At 50.9% G+C, this 8405-nt stretch overlaps 1 long non-coding RNA gene across 1 annotated transcript; it reads right to left on the minus strand.

Annotated features, from left to right (window-relative positions):
- Positions 1-404: 404 nt before the first annotated feature.
- On the minus strand, positions 405-7594 carry LOC149429124 (uncharacterized). The gene is made up of 4 exons (XR_016310604.1): positions 7496-7594; positions 3404-3475; positions 3186-3254; positions 405-504 (listed from the first exon to the last, which is right to left on the minus strand). It is a non-coding gene; the product is annotated as an uncharacterized LOC149429124 (long non-coding RNA).
- Between the last annotated feature and the right edge of the window lie 811 nt (positions 7595-8405).

Below are 8405 nucleotides of genomic sequence, written 5' to 3' on the forward strand. Positions count from 1 at the left end.
ATATTTTATATCAAAAGTCTTGCGGTTGCTACAAATGTATCCGACTAAAAGCATAATGTATTTGTATTGCTGTCACATTGTACGGTGGGCTCCCCTGTCTCTGTCTAATGCCGGCCATAGATGGGTCGAAAATCAGCTGATTTTTTTAACGTTGCTGGTAACGTCGGCCAGTCGAATGAATGATTTTTCGTTTTTTGTTTTGAAAAATCGGCCGATGTTCGACACGTCTATAGCCTGCATTACAGTCAGTTCTATCGATATAGTTCAGGGTGTCCCTGCAATGGTTGATGATCTAGATAATCTCATATACAAATGCATGTAGGTCCTCCAGTTACCCATATTCATCATCATCATCATCTGGAGCTGCTAGCCATGATCACATGCAGGGCTAGCAGCTATACTCACAGCCTCGCTGAGCTCCAGCTGGTCCAGAGGTTTCACCAGGGTCTTGGCCTGCATCCATTCATCGGCTCCATCCCCCATATCTGTGGAGTCATCTTCATCCTACCAAACACAGAAGGTCATCAGTGACAGAGAATGGGAAGCGCAGCGATCACACTGCGTTTTGACCAGATCCACAGATTCCATGACAGTACAGTGCTACGGACTAGGTCTGCGCTATAGAAATGTACAATAATACACAGCACATGATGGCTGCACACACGGGGCTCTACATTGTGTATTCCCAGGGCTCAGAGAATAGGTGCCGGTACTCTCCGCTTCCAAGTCACCCCTTGTCCCCTCCATCCACCTACCTATGAGCACTGCTCCTTGGTTCCACCCCCTTCCCACCTCCCGGTACCGCCTGTTTTAGAGAAAACAGAACCAAGTATCATTTTTTGATGCTGAGCAATCTGTATGGAGTTTTTTAGTGATAACAAGAAAAACAGTAAAATAGATCCCCTGCAACCTGCAATAATAGCCCACCCCAGCAACAATAGACCCCCTTGCAACGAAAGATTCCTCTAGCAACAACAGATCTACCCCAGGAAGAATAGACACCCACCAGCAACAACAGATCACCCAGCAGCCAGCATTAATAGATCCTCCAGCAGCCAGCAACAATAGACCCCTCCCTTAGCAGTAGAGCCCTCCCAGCAACAATAGACTCCTCCCTCAGCAGTAGAGCCCTCCCAGCAACAATAGACCCCTCCCTCAGCAGTAGAGCCCTCCCAGCAACAATAGACTCCTCCCTCAGCAATAGAGCCCTCCCAGCAACAATAGACCCCTCCCTGAGAAGTAGAGCCCTCCCAGCAACAATAGACTCCTTCCTCAGCAGTAGAGCCCTCCCAGCAACAATAGACTCCTTCCTCAGCAGTAGAGCCCTCCCAGAAACAATAGACCCCTCCCTCAGCAGTAGAGCCCTCCCAGCAACAATAGACCCCTCCCTCAGCAGTAGAGCCCTCCCAGCAACAATATACTCCTCCCTCAGCAGTAGAGCCCTCCCAGCAACAATAGACCCCTCCCTCAGCAGTAGAGCCCTCCCAGCAACAATAGACTCCTACCTCAGCAATAGAGCCCTCCCAGCAACAATAGACCCCTCCCTCAGCAGTAGAGCCCACCCAGCAACAATAGACCCCTCCCTCAGCAGTAGAGCCCTCCCAGCAACAATAGACTCCTTCCTCAGCAGTAGAGCCCTTCCAGCAACAATAGACTCCTCCCTCAGCAGTAGAGCCCTCCCAGCAACAATAAACTCCTCCCTCAGCAGTAGAGCCCTTCCAGCAACAATAGACTCCTCCCTCAGCAGTAGAGCCCTCCCAGCAACAATAGACTCCTCCCTCAGCAGTAGAGCCCTTCCAGCAACAATAGACTCCTCCCTCAGCAGTAGAGCCCTCTATACTCTATAGTGTTTCGCTTCATACACTGCGCTGTACATTATATACCTCATAGTGCTTGGCTTTACCAAGCATTTGACTGTGCTGTAGATGTACTAAGCTTTCTAGCAGCACTGTGCCGCACTATACCCTCTACATTTCACTATGTGCCATGTACTAAGCCCTTATAGCAGCCCTGTGCTGAACAATACACTCTAAGCTCTTCGAGAAGCACTGTGCTGAAGTGTGGTTTACCCTCTACATCCCACTATGTACCATGAACTACACTTTTCTATAAAACTTGTACTACCCACCACCCTCTACATCCTGCTATGTGTTATGTACTAAGCTCTTCTATAAGCACTGTGCTATCCAACACCCTCTACATTCTGCTATGTGTTATGTACTAAGCTCTTCTATAAGCACTGTGCTATCCAACACCCTCTACATTCTGCTATGTGTTATGTACTAAGCTCTTATATAAGCACTGCGCTGCACAATACCCTCTACTTCCCAATATGTACTAAGCTCCTCTAGCAGCACTGTGCTGAATTATACACTCTAAGCTCCACTAGAAGCATTGTGCTATACCCTCTACATCCCACTAAGTACCATGTACTAAGCTCTTCTATCAGCACTGTGCTGCACCATACCCTCTACATCCTCCTATGTGTTATGTACTAAGCTCTTCTATAAGCACTGTGCTACACCATACCCTCTACATCCTCCTATGTGTTATGTACGAAGCTCTTCTATAAGCACTGTGCTGCACCATACCCTCTACATCCCACTATGTGTTATGTACGAAGCTCTTCTATCAGCATTGTGCTACACCATACCCTCTACATCCTCCTATGTGTTATGTACGAAGCTCTTCTATCAGCATTGTGCTACACCATACCCTCTACATCCTCCTATGTGTTATGTACGAAGCTCTTCTATCAGCACTGTGCTACACCATACCCTCTACATCCTCCTATGTGTTATGTACGAAGCTCTTCTATCAGCACTGTGCTGCACCATACCCTCTACATTCCACTATGTGTTATGTACGAAGCTCTTCTATCAGCATTGTGCTACACCATACCCTCTACATCCCACTATGTGTTATGTACGAAGCTCTTCTATCAGCACTGTGCTGCACCATACCCTCTACATCCCACTATGTGTTATGTACGAAGCTCTTCTATCAGCACTGTGCTGCACCATACCTTCTACATCCCACTGTGTGCTATGTACTAAGCTCTTCTTTTAGCACTGCGCTGCACTACACTCTCCATACTCTGGACTGCACTATCGCACACTTTGGTCCTCAGCACCCCTCACTTGTATATCAGAATATCACAATAGCTGAAGCTCTGCTGTCCTTACCCTCCGCCTGGAAACAATCTTCATCTGTTTGGTGACAGTTGGCTTCTGAGCTTGGATGGGGGCGATACTCTGCAGAGACAGAAATGTCAGAGGGCAGGGAGAGATGTTCTGCAACCACACCACACTGCTGAGCCATAGAAGGACATGAGCATGGTACAGTCCACTAGGAATATCAGTGGTGTACAGAGAACGGGGGGGTGGGGGAGGGGTGGTATTACCTGCTTGGCTCTGTGCGGCATGGTGACACCTCCTGGTTTCGTGTCACTGACTTCTCTGGACTGTCACTGCACCTGAATCAGAATGAAGAAACAAATGTCATTCCTAAACGATACGGGAGAGAAGAGAACCTGTCTGTACAAAATACGTATAGATCCCAAATACATGTGCATAGCAGCCGAAACCACACGGTGCTCCAGGCAAGATATCCATTACGTGTCCTCCACTGCCAGTCTACAGTCCCCCCCCATATCCATTACGTGTCCTCCACTGCCAGTCTACAGTCCCCCCCATATCCATTACGTGTCCTCCACTGCCAGTCTACAGTCCCCCCCATATCCATTACGTGTCCTCCACTGCCAGTCTACAGACCCCCGCCATATCCATTACGTGTCCTCCACTGCCAGTCTACAGTCCCCCCCCATATCCATTACGTGTCCTCCACTGCCAGTCTACAGTCCCCCCCATATCCATTACGTGTCCTCCACTGCCAGTCTACAGACCCCCGCCATATCCATTACGTGTCCTCCACTGCCAGTCTACAGTCCCGCCCCATATCCATTACGTGTCCTCCACTGCCAATCTACAGCCCCCCCCATATCCATTACGTGTCCTCCACTGCCAGTCTACAGTCCCCCCCCCCATATCCATTACGTGTCCTCCACTGCCAGTCTACAGTCCCCCTGCAACCCCCCCCCATATCCATTACGTGTCCTCCACTGCCAGTCTACAGTCCCCCTGCAACCCCCCCCCCATATCCATTACGTGTCCTCCACTGCCAGTCTACAGTCCCCCTGCAACCCCCCCCCCCATATCCATTACGTGTCCTCCACTGCCAGTCTACAGCCCCCCTGCAACCCCCCCCCCATCCATTTCGTGTCCTCCACTGCCAGTCTACAGTCCCCCTGCAACCCCCCCCATATCCATTACGTGTCCTCCATTGCCAGTCTACAGTCCCCCTGCAACCCCCCCCATATCCATTACGTGTCCTCCACTGCCATTCTACAGTCCCCCTGCAACCCCCCCCCATATCCATTACGTGTCCTCCACTGCCAGTCTACAGTCCCCCTGCAACCCCCCCATATCCATTACGTGTCCTCCACTGCCAGTCTACAGTCCCCCCCCATATCCATTACGTGTCCTCCACTGCCAGTCTACAGACCCCCCCCCATATCCATTACGTGTCCTCCACTGCCAATCTACAGCCCCCCCCCCCCCCATATCCATTACGTGTCCTCCACTGCCAGTCTACAGTCCCCCTGCAACCCCCCCTCCCATATCCATTACGTGTCCTCCACTGCCAGTCTACAGTCCCCCTGCAACCCCCCCCCCCCATATCCATTACGTATCCTCCACTGCCAGTCTACAGCCCCCCTGCAACCCCCCCCCCCCATCCATTTCGTGTCCTCCACTGCCAGTGCCCATCAGTGCAGCCTCATCAATGCTGCCTCACTAGTGCCCAACAGTGCAGCCTCACTAGTGCCCATCAGTGCAGCCTCCCTAGTGCCCATCAGTGCAGCCTCATCAGTGCAGCCTCAGTAGTGCCCCTCAGTGCAGTCTCAGTAGTGCCCATCAGTGCAGCCTCACTAGTGCCCATCAGTGCAGCCTCACTAGTGCCCATCAGTGCAGTCTCACTAGTGCCCATCAGTGCAGCCTCACTAGTGCCCATCAGTGCAGCCTCACTAGTGCCCATCAGTGCAGCCTCACTAGTGCCCATCAGTGCAGTCTCACTAGTGCCCATCAGTGCAGCCTCACTAGTGCCCATCAGTGCAGCCTCACTAGTGCCCATCAGTGCAGCCTCACTAGTGCCCATCAGTGCAGTCTCACTAGTGCCCATCAGTGCAGCCTCACTAGTGCCCATCAGTGCAGCCTCATCAGTGCAGCCTCACTAGTGCCCATCAGTGCAGTCTCACTAGTGCCCATCAGTGCAGCCTCACTAGTGCCCATCAGTGCAGCCTCACTAGTGCCCATCAGTGGAGCCTCACTAGTGCCCATCAGTGCAGTCTCACTAGTGCCCATCAGTGCAGCCTCACTAGTGCCCATCAGTGCAGTCTCACTAGTGCCCATCAGTGCAGTCTCACTAGTGCCCATCAGTGCAGTCTCACTAGTGCCCATCAGTGCAGTCTCATCAGTGAAGAAGAAAAATTTGCGAAATTTTATACAGAAATGAATAAAAAAATATATTTTTCATTATTTTTGTCAATTTTTGGTTTATTTAGCAAAAAATAACCACCCCCCCCCCCCCCAGTGGTGAGTAAATACCACCAAAAGCTCTGTCTCAAAAAATGATAACAATGTCATATGGGTACGGTGTTGCATGATCGTGCAATTGTCATTCCAAGTGCGACAGCGCTGAAAGCTGAAAATTGGCCGGGGGAGGAAGGGGGGGGAGTGTCCGGTAGGCGAGGGGTTAATCTTCAGACCTAAAATGTGCATTCTCATGAGTGTGCCGAAAACTGGACAATAAAATGTGTGTGTTGGGGGAGGGGATGGAGACCCTGTACTGTACTGCAGTGTGCTGTGTCATGGCGGTCCATTGATGATAAACAACGCACATCAACGTGTCTAATCTCCGCACATGGACTTACACTGACTGTAACGCAGCGGGAGACACCGCCATGCATTGGCGCAGAGCGTTGGGGGTGTCGCTGGTACGAACGGTGCGGTGATTGTGTGCGTTTCTGTAACACGTATATCACCGCAATGTGGGATAAAGAGCGCTGTGATGAGTTGTCACCGCACAGAGGAAGCCGCGCACGGCGGGGCGTACCGACACCACAAGATTTACCCCCTAACCAGGGGCCGACTGACAACTCATGGGGCCTCCGGGCAATAGGGGATCATGGGGCCCCTGTGTCCTTGACCAAACTCAAAAATGCCTATGAAAAAGGTACCAAGGGCATCTCATGGGGCCCCCTACTGACCCCAGGCAAGATCTACATGGCAGCCAATCACACACCATCTTCACCTTGTTCTATGAAGACTGGACAATAAAACCTGGAAGATGATTGGTTTACCACACTGCAGTCACAGGATCACCATGACCACACGCACTATATACTGCAGCCACAGGATCACCATGACCACATACTATATACTGCAACCACAGGATCACCATGACCACATACTATATACTGCAGCCACAGGATCACCATGACCACACGCACTATATACTGCAGCCGCAGAATCACCATGACCACACGCACTATATACTGCAGCCACAGGATCACCATGACCACACGCACTATATACTGCAGCCACAGGATCACCATGACCACACACACTATATACTGCAGCCACAGGATCACCATGACCGCACACACTATATACTGCAACCACAGGATCACCATGACCACACGCACTATATACTGCAGCCACAGGATCACCATGACCACACACACTATATACTGCAGCCACAGGATCACCATGACCACACGCACTATATACTGCAGCCACAGGATCACCATGACCACACGCACTGTATACTGCAGCCACAGGATCACCATGACCACACGCACTATATACTGCAGCCACAGGATCACCATGACCACACACACTATATACTGCAGCCACAGGATCACCATGACCACACGCACTATATACTGCAGCCACAGGATCACCATGACCACACGCACTGTATACTGCAGCCACAGGATCACCATGACCACACACACCGTATACTGCAGCCACAGGATCACCATGACCACACACACCATATACTGCAGCCACAGGATCACGACCACACACACTGTATACTGCAGCCACAGGATCACCATGACCACACGCACTATATACTGCAGCCACAGGATCACCATGACCACACGCACTGTATACTGCAGCCACAGGATCACCATGACCACACACACCGTATACTGCAGCCACAGGATCACCATGACCACACACACCATATACTGCAGCCACAGGATCACGACCACACACACTGTATACTGCAGCCACAGGATCACCATGACCACACGCACTATATACTGCAGCCACAGGATCACCATGACCACACACACTATATACTGCTACAGGATATACTGCCGCACAACCGGCTCCATCCCATCATCCAGGATCCCCCCGATCCCCGGTACCTGATCCGCTATTCCCGCGATCACCGGAAGTTGATGTATGGTTGCCGGGATACGATGGGACGCTCACAGCTACATGTGCACACGCGCAGGAGAGTTCATGGGGCTGGGGGCGGTTGTCACGGTGACCGGGCGGAGGGGGGGCGGAGCCAGTGTGTGTGTTGTGTCTGCCCGGAGCCAAGGAGAGCACGTGACCTCCAACTGCCTGCCCCTTACATAAAGTATATACGTTATATGACACTGTCTACGTCATCATGTGTATAAAGGGCATCCATCCCCGTATACATCCCAGTATACATCCATCCCAGTATACATCCATCCCAGTATACATCCCAGTATACATCCATCCCCGTATACATCCATCCCAGTATACACATCCATCCCAGTATACATCCCAGTATACATCCATCCCAGTATACACATCCATCCCAATATACATCCATCCCCGTATACATCCCCGTATACATCCATCCCAGTATACACATCCATCCCCGTATACATCCATCCCAGTATACACATCCATCCCCGTATACATCCATCCCAGTATACACATCCATCCCCGTATACATCCATCCCAGTATACATCCCCGTATACATCCATCCCAGTATACACATCCATCCCAGTATACATCCATCCCAGTATACACATCCATCCCAATATACATCCATCCCCGTATACATCCATCCCCGTATACATCCATCCCAGTATACACATCCATCCCCGTATACATCCATCCCAGTATACACATCCATCCCCGTATACATCCATCCCAGTATACACATCCATCCCAGTATACATCCATCCCAGTATACACATCCATCCCAGTATACATCCATCCCAGTATACATCCATCCCAGTATACATCCATCCTAGTATACACATCCATCCCCGTATACATCCATCCCAGTATAC

Source organism: Staurois parvus, unplaced genomic scaffold (assembly GCF_062004578.1).
Source record: "Staurois parvus isolate SC_StPar_1 unplaced genomic scaffold, SC_StPar_1.0 ptg002790l, whole genome shotgun sequence".
Taxonomy (NCBI): Eukaryota; Metazoa; Chordata; class Amphibia; order Anura; family Ranidae; genus Staurois; species Staurois parvus.